Source organism: Bombus impatiens, unplaced genomic scaffold, assembly GCF_000188095.3.
Source record: "Bombus impatiens unplaced genomic scaffold, BIMP_2.2 scf_0665, whole genome shotgun sequence".
Taxonomy (NCBI): Eukaryota; Metazoa; Arthropoda; class Insecta; order Hymenoptera; family Apidae; genus Bombus; species Bombus impatiens.
This window is the reverse complement of record NT_177084.1, coordinates 42,898-59,271: the sequence shown is the minus strand read 5'-3', so window position 1 is coordinate 59,271 and position 16,374 is coordinate 42,898.

Here is a 16,374-nt window from a genome sequence, read left to right as displayed (position 1 = left end):
CAAACTCACAGTTTCCTTTCATTTCACGAAATCATATGTATTTAATAATAACGATTCTAACTATATTATAACTATGATGTGTGAAACGCATGTTTTTCTTTTTTTTTTTTTTTATTAAACAGTAACATTTTTAGCGTATTCTCTCTATTACAAGAATGAGAACGGTTTAATGGATATAAGTTGCACAATATTTTATTTTCTCGCTACAAAGGAACTCTTTGCAATGAATTTCTCAGAAATTTCCAGCCAGACTGTTGCAAAGTGTTTCTTTAGCAGACTACAAATTGAAGCGATTTTACAGAAAAATACCGTTATACGAATATCGATTGGATTATATGTGTAAACACAAATTTTATTCGCGTTAATTTCACCAAATTAATCGTTACAATTCTCACAATCTATGTAAGTAATATGCAGTAAAAAGAACTTTGTCATGAGGACGAGAACAAAATGAATTATAAGACAGAAGGAAAAATAAATATTCTAAATTGAACTAAACGGTAAGATCAATAAAATATATATATACATATATATATATTAACAAAGATTTCTTATTAATTTTAGGAACACGGAAAATACACCTCGATATAATAACTGAGAGGAGAATATATCTATAGAACCTACGGTAATTCACCAAAGTACTCACACCATACATCTTTTGGAACAAACATAAGAACCAATTCAATTATTAAACTTGAATCTGTACCTGTGCATTGTGTTCAGAACTGATCCAATTAGTCAGATTTATTTGGTTATCTGTAAGTAGTAAATAACGCGAACCTATTCTATAATCAATTCCAAATATTCTGATAATTTCCGTAGTGAAATACCGTAATGCACGACTATTTTGAAACTACATACTACGCGTTTTCTCTGCGCTGCAGTATATTTAAAATGATAGTATGAAACATCGTAATGGTACGACAGTTAAAATTGAACGTTTCAATGAATAATAAAAGTGATGTTACTGGGAATGTAAATGCTTAAAACGTAACAGTCACACAACTTCGTAATAAATGTTCCATAATGCATACAGCAGTCGAGAAAGTAAACTAATTTATCGAACGTGCGACAGTGGTTACATAATGTAGTACAATCTATAATTTTCCGAAGATTTATTGTTCAAATTAAATGGACTGAGCCCGCCGGTGATTAATGGTAACGATTACAACAGCAATTATTCAATTTTTAATTTATTTTAATATGTTGGACAGGAGTGTAATTGTTATTGATGTATACGTGGAAATGAATGGAATACGTTGCGAAGTTTTATTCGAAATACATGTATAGTACATTTTAGAGGAGAACAATATGATAATAACAATGCGATTTGCATGATATACACACAGATGTATACTGATTTAAATATAAATTTAATTGTAAATTTGGCAGCTCTATTGATACAAATATTTAGAAAAAAATCTATACAAATATTTATATTATATTTAAATAATATCGTATATAAAAATTACTAAATCATTAAATGGAGTAAACACCTGTATTATTACCATTTATTATTCAATTTTAACTATTATCTCAATAGCTACGGTAGTATCAAAATAACAGGAAATGTTAGATAGCCCACTCTTAAGTTTAATTTCAAATGAACATTTAAACATTTTAAGTACATTTTATTTTATAAACACAAATAAAAGTTCAATACATGTTTTTCGAATTTTAGATCAATCTTTAATTACTGTGTTACGTTATCTTTATAGAATATGTACCTTTCGATCCTCACATTGTTCTTTTTTTATAGTACATTCTTGCAATGCATATATTAGGAATTTTTAAAACGATCATGTTAATATTAATATATAAATTGTTTAGTTACCTTATATTGCAAGACTAGCAATATATGCAGATAGTTCGAAACTTTAACATGACAGTGTATAGTCGTTTATTATGTTTCTAAGAACCATGGTGCACAATCCTCTGAATTAATTTGCGATGTTTCTGCTACTATTCTTGTCGTAATTACCTCAATAACAATGTATAGTAGTTTAGTAGTAGAAGTTTTGCCGCTCACGTTTGAGCTGAGTGATATTAGCCTTATTATCTTACTGTAGGCAAATTGATATTAGTGTGTACTACTGCCGACAGTTGAGACAACTCTAGAATAAGATAGTAAAACAACCGATTTATTAATCTACGCAAGTTGTTTTACTTTAATCAATTTACTTTATTTAGTTAATTTAAATGCGAATATCGCTGAAAAATTATAATGGTTTACAGAATTTTTCTGAAAAACACATAGATGTACAATATGTGTTCCATAGCTTGTACACTTGATTATAAAATAAGAAACTGTACATACAATTTTGTTTTTACACGGTAGATAGGTTTCTGAAAAAATTGTGGAAAAACAGATCGTATAAAGAATATAGGGTGTGCATGAAAAAATAGACAGTTCCATATGTTGTTGCATAAACTTATAAAGATAATTGTATCTACCTACATATTGAAAATTCAAACAACGAAACAAATAATGAAAGTTTTTTTGATTCGTTTTATTAAACGCTTCTGACTTTAAACACGAAATGAACGATCAAAACTAACGTATGTATTGGAGACAAAATTGAGCAGAATTTCCTCGTAATTCGATACATTGGACTGAATTTTGTTCAAAAATTTTATTCAATATTTTGGAATAATTTTTTCACGCAGAAACATCCTTTTGTCGATCGTACTACGATAGCTGGGGGATCCGGTACCATTTAAATTGCGACATTCAATACTGAAATTTCACTAAGAACAATTGCCCAATTTGACGATTGCATTATTAGACCCATAGGAACACATAGAATGGAAGAGCGCCCGCATCGCAAGTTCGACAATCGTTTATCATCTATCCTATATCACCTGTCGTCAACCTTGTATAGACGTATGCATCATACGATCCGTTTGTCCAACGTTCGTGTAATTGCAGCTTAACACGTTTACCATTGAGTGGATCTGATATGCTACCGTTTATGACAGTGCAAATGAATTACGAGTTAGGATTGTAGTTAATTAAACATATTATCCACGATCTTTTTAAGGAATCGGTAAATTATGAATTTAAGTTAGCTACTACAAAATACAGCATAATAATAAATATTATTACTTACAGTACACGTTATTATGTATATTTAATACAGCATTAAACATTAGCAACATTAACGTCGTTTATCAACTCGGAAGAATCTGTTTAATCTAAATTATAATTTAGAAGTTAAATACTCGAAAATGAAGATGAAGAGTTTATCAACTAATAACAATAATTCCATATAGTTTGACAATTACAACTGTAAGTTTTAATTTTTAGATTCTAAAAATTACCGATGTAACATTCTATTATGCGTAGGTAGCTATGATTACGAAGAATAAAATTATTGCAGTTCGATTTATCTGTAAGAATAAATCTTATCAAAAATAAGCAAATCTTCAATTCTTCTATCTTTTGAATGGTAGTGCATGTTAATAAAAAAACAAACTTTACATGTACAAAATCCGTCTCTATGTAGATTTGTATGTACGAAACCGACATCCGTAGATATTCATATGTACTGTGATACCTATATAAAATTTATACTATATTACAATCCTAAACCACCATACATATGTACAGATGTACATAACATATCCCCTTTACAAGGTATTCTCATAAATTTTATGATTTCTAATTTATATACATGTACAAACATCATCAAAATGAATTGATACACATATCATAAAAGTACAGGATGACTCAAATCTGAGATACAAGCACTGAACACATCAGACTGATAAAACTATATATCATCATCTACTTGCAGCTAAGAAAATTTTCAATTTCTTAATCTTTTCCTTCGATCTCACGGATTTGATCGTTCCCCCTTAAACACGCCGAATTGCACCTACTAATCGTGGCATAGTCTACGCATAGATAATATTCTACGTTCCACGACAACAAATTATAATTAAGGTACTCGAGTGTTCTGCGCGGTACTTGATACCGATCTCTTGTTACGTTCGCGATCTTGATTCCCGAAACATTAAATTAGGCGGTATCGCGAGCGTGAACACGAGGGTGGCGCATTATACGATTGCGTTACTCGGGTAATAAGTGTTGCCTAGCGTACATGGTGGCTAAGTAAATAGGCTGGAGCTCGGCCTATCAGCAGTTCCCCCGCTTGAAAATAAGAGACACTGGGATGGGGCAGAAATAGATAGATAGGGGGTTGCGCTGGTAAAGGGGCTGAAGAGGGGTAGAGGCGAAGGGATGAAGGGTAACTCGGTTTATTGTAGCCGAGACGGAAACTCTGGCGCAGCGCTCCGGTGTAATTTGTGAGAAGATAATAACCGTCGGCCATGGACGCAGGTATTGAGGCTGTTCTCTTTTTTATTCACACTATGTATTGCATTTAAAAAAGGCAATCTCCGAAATAATTTGCGCGGTATCGGATGGTCGGTTTTCGCCGCGCGTGGCCGCACGACGAACACGCTTCCCGGAAATAATGCGGAAGAGTAAGTGACGGAAGCGGACAGAAACCAGACAGAGTTAACCGCGTTGCTGCGAGCGAATCGGTTTACAACTAACTGTTTGTTATTTAATCGTTGTTAACTATGGTATCGCTCTTTATTCGGTATATTACAGATATCTATTAGCTTCCTACGTGACGATAGACGATAGATATACAAGATTTTGACTTCGACTTTTGCTTTTACTCGGTAATAATGACGCGTGGAAGTTGGATTATTTTATTTCTATTAACTGCTAACTATTAGTTAGAATATAGGCTAAGTTTCTTCTATAAAATATTAACATTAGAGTTTTAAAATTAGTTTGTGTATAGATAATGTGATCAAATGTTATAATTTATAAATTTAATGTAATAAATATTTGTTCACTATTTTCCCACAGTTAGAGTAGGGACAGATATTTCACATTTCATTAATCTGAAACTAATCTTAACTAGTCTTAAACTAATAATTCTGTTTTATTTCCATCGATCGTAGTTACAAGTATTTGCTACCCGATATATTACCAGGCGTAGAAGAAGCTGCCTACATATCTGTAACGTGAAAAGGCAGACATAAAATAGAATCGAATAAACGGATGAATTTCTTTAACAATTGTTACATTTCAGGGGATTATTTAGAAGGTAATGTTGCCCATTTCCTTCGAGGAACCACGAAACGCGTTCCCATCTTTCGTCGAGGAGAACTTATCCTCATTATTATAACGGTAACGTGGTTTTTAGCAAGCTACAGTTAACCAGCTTATTAACGTAATTAACGCACAGAGAATCCTCGAAAGGGGAAACTTCCGGTGTCGTCGCATGAAGAAAAGAGGTTTCGCCCCCTCGCAATTTGATACGCGCCACAAAGCGACCAGCAAGATGACGTTCTGTACTTCTATGGGACGTCCTTAGAGCGCTTTTTAGAATGTGAGTACAGGCTGCTCTTTGTCCGTGTATCGTAGCGCGAGGGTTAAAGTTAAAAAAGCTTTGATGTTCGGCCTCTGCCAGCCTTTGAATGTAAACGGCGAGCCGAAGTTTTTTCGTGTTACATTCTGCGGATCAATATACTTTAAAAAATGCTTTAATTTTGGCCGTTTATAAAATTTTTTATTTACGCGCTTTGCACACTCGTTGAAAGCTTTCAACAATCTTTTATAAACGACGATTCAATGACGCACTGAAGCTATTGTATTTTACCAAACAGTGTAGGAAGGGATGTTTGGATCGTTTAGATCTTCGATAAATTAACGAAGAATTAATTGTTGTTCAGTAAAGCGGCATAAATTTAATCATATCGTGCTAATTGAAAACAAGGTTTCTGATATAAAATGATGTGTAGGTGTAAGAGTAAGTGAACGGAAAAAAATGTACATGTGTGTGTAGATACCATGTTACAGAGGCAAGATTGAATCAAATTTACGTGAAATTGATTTGAAATATAAAGGAAAACATATATTGGCCATACTTCTTTCCTTTTACAGAAAAGCAATTTTAAAATTAAATATATCGCAGGCTAATTTCATATTATTGAAATTGCGTTTCCATTTCGTTTTATTTATTCTAAGATCAAATACGCGTTTCTATTTCAATTTTTAATATGGAATATCATAGATTTATTAGGTATTTAAAAAAATATATGTTTTTGGACTTAATAGGCTTTTCTTTATATTTTTCCTTTTATCTACAGATTGGAAAATTTATAAATTTCTTTTTGACGTTGCAATACCCTTTTCATCGAGAAAAATTCTAAATGTCGAGATTACAGCAAAAAAATGATCGCTCTGATTTTATTAGATTTTCGATGCTTTGGTCATTGGTTGCTGAGTGAGTGAAGATTCGAACATATTTCAATATTTCAACAATTTACGACCTTTCATGCGCTATTTACCTTTTTCTTAGCCCGAGAATTCTTTAGAGATAATCGATAAACCGATGTATTATTACCGTTTGATCGGATTGTACTGATACCTAACTAATCTATACAATTCACGTTTCGTTGTAATTTACGAACTAAGAATGAAAAAAGACTCGAGAAGGATTAGTGAATTATTAACTCGAAAGTGTATTTCTCAGTATTCAATCAGCCTCATTGAAAAACTCTCGTGTTTCGTTTTCAATTTTAAATGAAATACACTTTTAGTAAATCATACCTAATTTATCAAAATATACATTTTCTTGCAGCTTTTCATATATTCGAAACTTAGTGCCTACTTGTAAGTCGTTATTAATAACGAATATCTTTATTTCTATTTTGTGAGCTATTTACGTTTAAATTACTAAAATTATGTCACTAAATAATGTATTCTATGTTGTAATTTTCACTTCGTTAATTTGTGTTTATTAATTTATACGTACGTCAGGTGATGTCAAAGATTAAAATATTTCTAAAAACATATTCATTCGTTATACATATGTCGTTTTATAACGTGTAACATTTGTTGGTTCAGAAACAGGTGTTACTTAAACAAGTTGTAAACTCGTCAAATATAGACACGAAATAAATATAAAATATTCCTTGACAAATCTAGTTTTATAAAAACATAAATATGTGGAATATAAAGATGCATTGTTGAAGTATTATCAGCTATATAAATCGATCAGAGGTTGTATTGATCGTACTTGATTGTCGAAAGTATTTGTGACATACATATGATATTTACGTACATAGAACAGGAATTTGTGTGCGAATAGTTTGTTCAATCTTCTCATACACCACTTATTTCATATTAGAAATTCAAAGGAGAATTCTGTGCCTTTCATTTTACTGTCAACAGCAGTATTTCAGATGAAGATATCGAGTGTTGATAGCTCATTTTGTTTGGTATATAACTCGGAGAACGATCGTGAATATAATATCAATAAAGCGCATATTTCGTATTTTAGTTTGACAAAAACTATACCGAAATTATTGAAATCGCATTCTTTTATTTAGAACTTTATTTCATTACTTTTACAAAATACTATCCGAAGTATTCTGCAAGAGATATTTTTACTTTAAAAGCCAACCACATGGCAGCAACATTTAAAAATTCAAAGGTGGCAAATTAACATAGATAAGATAAAATCATTAGAAATTATTCATTATTATTATTATTTCAATTTTTTTGTTAAATGCGTTCAGAAAGCATATTTTTTTTATAAAAGAATCTTTTTCTACATTTAATCGTTACCATTAAATTTAATTCTATCCGAATTCAGTAACAAGAAAGAAATCGATAGATACAATTCGTGTGACCGTAATACCATTAGGCAACTCTTTCCTAGGACTCTAACGTCATTTCAACATATCCTTCGAAAGAATTTTTATTCCGAAAGTAAGGTAAAAGAAAAGCAAGGTAAGGAATTGAAAGTTTGCGCGGTATGGCAAGTTTAACCATCGCATCGTTGGAAAGTTCAGAATTTAAAAGCAGCAAATACTAACCCGTGTAACCCGCGTTCGAGCTTGCAATTTGATACGTCCGACAGTCCGACAACTAAACAAGTTACGGGTAAGTTTCGTAGTCAACACGGTAAGTAACAATCTCGTGATTTTGTTATTATTACAAGATTATATTTTATCGTTTGTTAAAACTTCCTACATGTACGAAGAAAAGAAAGTTTCTGCTCGATGAGCAAGATTAACATCTTATCTCTGCAGCAATGTGAGTAGTGTTACGCAATCGCCTATTCAACCGGAAGATCTCTCTGTTTCGATTTGGGAAACTCGAAGTAAACAATGTCATCTATCATTTCATTTACCATGAAGAGAAATCGAGAAATTTATTTTTATTTAGAAATTAATTAAACTGTATGATCATGAATAATACATTTTGAAGATTAAATATGTTGAAAGACATTTGTTAGGAAATTCTTTAATTAAAGATCTATGTATACTTAATAGAATCATATATTCTGATAGCATATCATTTCTAAGGTGTGTGAGAAATCATAGAATAGTAGTAATTAATTTTTAATTTTTAATTAAAAAAGCAGTAAACATTATTTAACATAAAGATGCTGCAATTCATTTGTGTAATGTTATCAAATCAATATTTGATCAATCACAATATTTAATTATATTTGTACGATATGTAAAAATTATACTTCTCTGGATAAAAGTAAGTATGATGAGATTTTATATTAATATAATACATATAAACGAAAACGACGAAGTATAGTCGAGTAAAAATTTATTATTATAATATATAATTAATAAATTTTTACTCGACTATACTTCGTTGTTTTCTTTGACAAGACATAACCATGGCAATCACACTTTATAAAACAATGTAACAGTTTAGTTCGGTCGTTTGTTCGTTATCTTCCTCCTTTATGCTCTTTTCACTCTTTTATTTCAATTAAGAGTGTAAAGCTGGAAGAAGATTCGGGATTCTTAACACCGGAAGGAACAACAAATTTTCCTTTTAAATTAGTCGGTTTTCACGCGAAGCAATTTTATTGACATTTTTCCAATCACAAAGGGCTGGGTGAGTCGCTTTCATTCCCCTCGCGATCTTCAGCAGGCTGCAGAAACTGGATTAAAGCCGGCTGATCTTATCCAGCGGCGTGTTAAACCCTCTCGTAGCCGCTTGATCGCCAGAGCAGAAGAAATCGTCGTTATCGAGTTTTCAATGAAACCCATTGTTGGTTAATACAGAACCGAATCGATTATTCTTCGGTCGTCGTTTTCAAGAATGGGCGTCGATGAAAAAGGCCGGCGAAAGTGCAGACTATGCGATTTTCACATGCGGGTCGGCAGATGGTTTTTAGAAAGGATAACTGTTCTGATACTGGTTACCCGCAAGTCACGTTTTCTGCGCCGGCTTTTGTTATCTAGCCGAGAAGATTGATAAGTTAAACGAATAAAATCTCTTGCCCGAATGGTTACATCATCAGCCATAAAAATCGTGTCAAGAGCAGGATTCCCCGCGTGTTATCGAAGAAATTGATCGTATGGAAAAACGATAGCCTTAAAAATCTACGAATTGAAGAAAACCAACCGCGTGATATTTCCATTCTCAATGAATGAAATTTTGTTTAGGAGAAATATCGTTTATGAAAGGAAAAAGTTATATTCCGTTGTCACAAATAAATTAAATGATTTGCTTCTGGTACAACGATGCGCTAATAAAACACATTAATGCATTTATAGGCAAATGGATTTTACAAAGTATCCATCATCTTAAAAATGACAAAATCAACCCTCTACAACGTAGAAGTTATGTACTTCATGTTTTTTCTTAAATTCTAAGTTGGTAATGGTTAATGACGTTAGGGAGTAGTAATTATTTGATTTTCATAATAATAAATTAACAAAGAATTATGACATATAAAATAAATAGATAAAAATAAAGCACGTAACCGAGTATCCTACGATATTCATGTAATTCAGTGGTACATTTTATGATTGATCATACATGTTACATGAACATAATTCCATTAATCGTGTCAAATTCTCTACTTCTTACTATCTTATTTGCTCAACAAACATACACTCAAACCACAGGAAATGAAAAGCGAACTGAAATTCTTTATTGTGTTCGAACAAACTCATTCACAAATTGAAAAATTCTTTCTACTATAACACACGTTCAATTAATATTAGTATTTAATATATATTGCATATATATATATATATATATATATATATATATATATATATATATATATAATAACGAAGATTTCTTGCGTGAGATATTTAAATTAGAGATAAAATCGAATACCTACGTGTTTCTTTTCATATCAGGAAAATTTTTCATTTTATCTCTGTTTATTTTACTAATATCCTAGCCTATTGTATCTGAATATAGTAATATAGATATAATGATATAAACTATATTTGCAATGCAACTGGTTCACTGGCACTGCTTAAAACACACCGACTTAATAAACAATTGACTTACTACGTGTTCTACTTCGCTTCGTTCTACGTTATCAAATCATTTCAAGGCTACCATTTGAAAATCATTTTACACTAGCAATAAGTAATTGAGTTTCAGTTGCTTTAGAAATGACACGTTGCTTCCAATAACTATCGAAAATCAAGTTATACTCTATCATTCATCGATCAGGGAAACACATTCGTTTAACCGTTAATTTGATTAAATTCTGAGCCGGTACGTTTAGTTCGACCTAGTTCAGAGTCCAGTTAAAACTAATGATGCTTCATTACTTTACTTTACAACGAGCCACGTGTAAGCGCTTGGCCCTTTTCCTATTAAATTAAAGAACTATAACTTCTCGATTCAAAACTTTTAGCCCAATTCAGCGTTCGCGTTAACGTTAATATCCCGTAGCCTTGAGAACTTTGTATCTAATCAGCAAGCTTTGAGTGACTCGTAAATTTTTAGTCTTGATCGTGTATACGGTAGATTATTTAATGATACGTGATTAATATCTACAGTGACTCACAAAAATATTTTAACATTTATAGTAACCTTTCTGAACATATTATATGTGTACATCATACATATAAAAATATATGACGCATGGTATTCTACGATTATCACAATCACGTCATTCATAAAGTTTGAAATAAATTCGAAAATATACGTAGAAATTACAAGAATATATTGTAACATATAATTCATAAACATCAATAAATTTGTCAAACAATCAACCATCCATTAAATCGATAAGCTCCAATATCTAACGGGACGATCTTCACCGCTAATAGTATGTGTAAGTACACAAGGTATTAAAGAAAATGGTGGTCCGATTCATAAAGGTCTTTAAGACACAGGCCCTAAAAGTCCTATCTATTCGCTGTATGGCCAATTTTTTATTATTTATTAGCGTCTGATGTCACATACGCGTCTCTTTTAGAACAGAAGTTAAAAACAACTTACTTGTCAAGTGATTTACGTAGAAAGACGTTGTCAGTTGGAACGTAGGACGATCGATCAAAGAACGAAAACGTTTTATATGCAACAGCTGCATACGAAATAAAGAAGAAACAAGGGCAAAGGATCGAAGGTGTTTATAGTCGTTTGACGCCGCGAATCCAGCACGAGAGGGCAGTGCTTGCTCGTCCGCAAGGACTCTCCCTAGTCCTGGCCAATCTGCTCGTTCCGTGGCAAGCTGAAAATTCTGTATTCAACAGCCGTCACGGTTCGGCACTACTATTAGGCCGGTAACTACTTATTCAAACCGGATCGTTCGAAACGTCCCCCTTTCTCCGGGGTAGTTGTCAACGCGAGCACGTCCCAGGGTAGAATCCCCATCCCATTTCACCAACACCAGATGCGGTACTTCCACTAGCATCTCGCTATCGTTACCGCTGGTCCACCACAGGTACCGGTATGCAGCCAGGATTACCCCGACGGTATCGACTAGGATATCGTTATCAGAGCTAACAATAAGACTAATGTCGCCAACGTCACCGCTACGGTCAGCGCTCTTACTAACGACATCATTATCGAACTATCGCTACAGATATTGTTAGCGGTAACTTTATTAACTCTGCGTGCGATGATGCAGCTTTCCGCGGAACGAACTACGCTGGCTTTACACAATCCAGATTATACATTTACGTAGCACTACTTGTATCGATGCCACCGGGATTTAATCTTAACGTTATCGCTATTGCTATAATCGTACGGTGGGTAACACGGGTACCATTCATATTATTATCAAAAACATTTGTGATCGTAGTTATTAGCGTGGCGACTATGACAATAGTACTCTTGAGGCAATCGACCATACAGTTATCATCGGCAAGGATATGTATCCATAGAGCGGTTTGCTTGTAACGACAACTATCGGTGGTGGAAATACCATTGTCACCGTGACCACTTGACCTAACCTTTTTCCGTAACGATGCAGCTTCGACCTGGTATGGCCTGCATCGTCATCCTTTTCCCTCCCATTGGATTCTCCCGTCTCTGCCACGTTGTTTAGGTGCAGTTTTATTGTCCTCCTACTCCCAACGCTTGGTTCCCGCAGTCCCGGATGCGCCACGACGTACTCCGTGCAATTCCTGGTCCGGAGGAATGGCCAACGAGATCGCAAACACGGTTCCGGACTACGTGTCCCTTGTGTATATCGGCCTGCCATACTCCCGCCCTTGCTCTTTCCATTATTTCGCCTCGTTTGCCGGCCAGCAATGCTACGAAACGCTATCGTACGATTCCTCTTACGATGGATTGCTGGCTGTTTCCTTCTGCTGTACACGCCAGCTACATTGACTTTGTTAAAGAACATTTCGTTGCGAAGCGAAAAGTTCACTTTTCGAGACTGTTATAGATCTCCCAGAAGGCTCAAAGATGGAATTCTTAAAAATATTTTGTATTTCCGCAATGGTAGTATTCGATTGAATGAAATTAAAATTGCCATAATTATGTGATCTAAGTAGCAAAGACGATGCCTCGGATATCAGGTTGATATTTCGTTGTAGGATATGACTATGTGCAGCTTAAGCTTTTGTTACATCTTCTTAGCAACAACAAGAAGATTATCGTAATCTTATTTGCCGAACCATTGACTACGCACACATGAATGATGATGATCGTTCTAACTCAACAAACTCATTAATTAGTTCACCGATTGGCACATACATAGGTGTACGCTCATCTTTGTCAGACTATACATATAGAGTATTGATGGTATCACTAGGAGACGTTCTCGAAAATTCATAATCTCTTCTGAACCAAACGTCGTATTTCTATCCATTTAAATTTCAATAAGTATAATAGTCTATGAAGACGAAAAAATTAGTAAAAAACAATTTTTCCATCTTGAATCTTTCAAGAATTTTGTTATTAATTCTAAGCAATTATTAACAACTGCTGAAATTTCTAAAACAAATGGACATTTTCCAAAATTTGTTGTCAAAAATTTTCCAAAAAATCCTACTACATCCTAAAGCTAGTATCCTTATTGTGACTGATGCAACAACTAAGCAGTCGATTTAGAAAAGGGGGAAGACATTTATTATCTTTCGGATCACTCAGAAGCCAAAGTAATCAATTGAATTTTTTTAATGTCCTGTATTGTAATACTAAAACACATAATTAACGTTCGCTTTCTCGAAACAGCGAGACGACAACTCCGATAGAGTATACTAGTTTGGTTTCTGTATGGTTCGTATAACTATGGCTCTAAGAGCAGATAGGAAGCTTTATAAACTGCGTTGCAGTTGCCTGCCTTTTAGAAAACTATGATGTAACAAATTTGTAGTTCGTAAGCAGGAAACGGGATTCGCAACGACGTTGATCGGATTTCATTATCTTAGAAGCAAACGATCGTTCTTAACGGTAGTGAATTTCAAGTACCGCAATCGATCCGACGTTATTGCCACATAGTTCGTGGTTCTCGGTGTCTAACGCAGTAATTAGCTTGTGCATCGGTAAGGTATTATTGGTATCGCATCTGATACGCGTTGATGAGGGATTCCGCAGTTCATCCTTTCAAAATCCCTCGCACTAGTTAACACTTACTTACGTTACATTGCCGCGCCTATGTTTTCTGTGTCTAATTACGCGTTAAGCTGTTCGTCCTATCCTGTTTCTCATACAGGATCGACGATCGTTAGCGAAAAATGGAAATAAAATAAAAAAACTCCTTTTGTTGGGATAGGTATACGATATTTTTCATTTTTCGTTTTGGAATAAAAAGAATAAAAATATGTTGCGAAGAAATATTAGAATAAATAACACTTATAATAATATGTATATTTAATTTAATGTAATTCTTCCTATTTTTTGCAGAACTATTCATATAAATGTAATTAAATTAAAAGTGCTAATTCAAAATATTTTTGTAAAGCCAAATAACTTTTCTATAATTATTTAAATATTATATTTAATATAAATATGCATAAGAAATACAATCAAACTTATATTCTAAAAGATAAGAAGTCAATTTTTCTCTAGCATTACCATATTTACTGATGAAACAAAATTATCTTACAGTACAGAGCTCGGTTAAAGTACAAATTGGTGACATTTTATTTTCGGTCGTATTTTATATGGTTTGTAAGAAGAAGATGCAAAGCTAAATTGGGAAATGCATGTGGTCATAAAAAATAGTATTATGGAGGATTTCGTAGTTCAACCTATATAGGGTGAATTATAGTTCGCTCCAGGTAATACCAGAAATTTAAACTAGGTAACCATAAATCGAACCAATAGTTTTTCAAAGCTTTCTACCTCGTAAAATCTCAATAAACGATCCTCCTTTCATTTTGTTATAAACTTGGGAATATACAGGCTGTTCCGCAAAATATAGTGTTATCGAATATACAATCTTCGATGCAGAAGTACATTGAGGATAAAAAATAGAATTTTTTCGGTAAGGTTTGCGTTTCCGAGGGAATTGATTTTGAAAATGTACGAAATGTGCACGTGAATTTTATTCTCGAGTAATTGCTTGGACCTTTTTCTTGTTTGTTCATAAACATGATGAATGTTTGTAGATATGATTAATGTGTGGGTTACCATTTATCATTCTGCTAGTTTTCTGTTGATATGAGTTATCAGTATCTATCAATCTATTGATTTTCGTTTATTGATATCGAAATTGCTGCATGCTTATCTGCATATTGATATATTTCTAAAACTAGCTTTCTCAGAAATGAAGCTTTATTTAATCGAATATTTATTACTGATTTTTTTTAATAAAGAATCGCTACCTATTTAATAGTAGTATATTTCAATAAACATTCTGCGGCGTATCTCATATTTTTGAAGAGTATTTCAAAATGAAATGTTAATTTGTATTTACGATTCACTGATATTTACTAAATATTACACTATGAGCGGTATTCTATTTTTTTATTTCCTAATTTTTGAAATCGAATTTTAAAAATATCGAATATATTTACTATGCTTGAACAAATATTATTTCAATGTATGAATAAATATTATTTTGTTATGCCCATTAAAATTAATTTGACATCCTAAAGTATTTACAATAAAAAGTAGTATTTCATATGTATTATATTTGAATTTTCGAAAATATTCAACAAAACAAGATTTCTCCATATTACATAATATTGATTGTATTAAAAAAATAAGAGGTAATCTTAATATCTTTAAAACATTTCCAATTTCAGAACGTATATGGTGCAACGGTATAGTATATGATGTACTATTCGAAACTATTTCATTTTCCTTAATGGAACTCTTTTACTTTCTATCGTTTCAAAGCTATCTTTATTTTCTACCGTTTGGTCAAGTGACATATACTTTACCTACATACACTGCATACCTTATATATCAAAAATCAAATATCAAAGACATATAACACAATTCTCTATAGAAGCATCGCAGGCTTTTCATTTTATTGCTTACTACTATGTCATATTTGTCTAATTAACTTTTCTGTTTTCATGACAGTATAATTTTACATGCTGTTATCAAAAATTAGCTATATGATTAAAGATAGCTTCTATTTCAAATGGATACTTTAAGGAGTGTAAAATCAATCGTAATAGACATAACGAAATAATATTTGCGCATATAAAATCCACATATGTTTTTAAATGTCAAAATTCTTGTAAATAATTCTATGTAAGAAGTAAAACTATAAAATATAATAAACAAAGAAACATTATAGATCAATGCTTCTAACTGTTAAATAATTCCGACATAGAAAGGTTAATATAATTGTAGATAGCGTAAAAAGGGGCAGTTAGAAATCGCAGCACGTATAGAAACGGATTTACCTATTAATTATTTATAGTAATGTGATATTGATCCGTCTGGCTAGCTTCCACTAGATTGACCACCCATAAACCCCATACCTAGTACGGCATGGGCTTTGAAATGTTTATATGATATGCCATTATTAATAGAAATCGTGTTGTATAGGGATTATGTATTGTTAAATCAAACAATTGATACTAGTTGATATCACAATTTTGTTCTCTAAAATATACGTAATTTTTAAATAATTTATGATTAGATGAAGC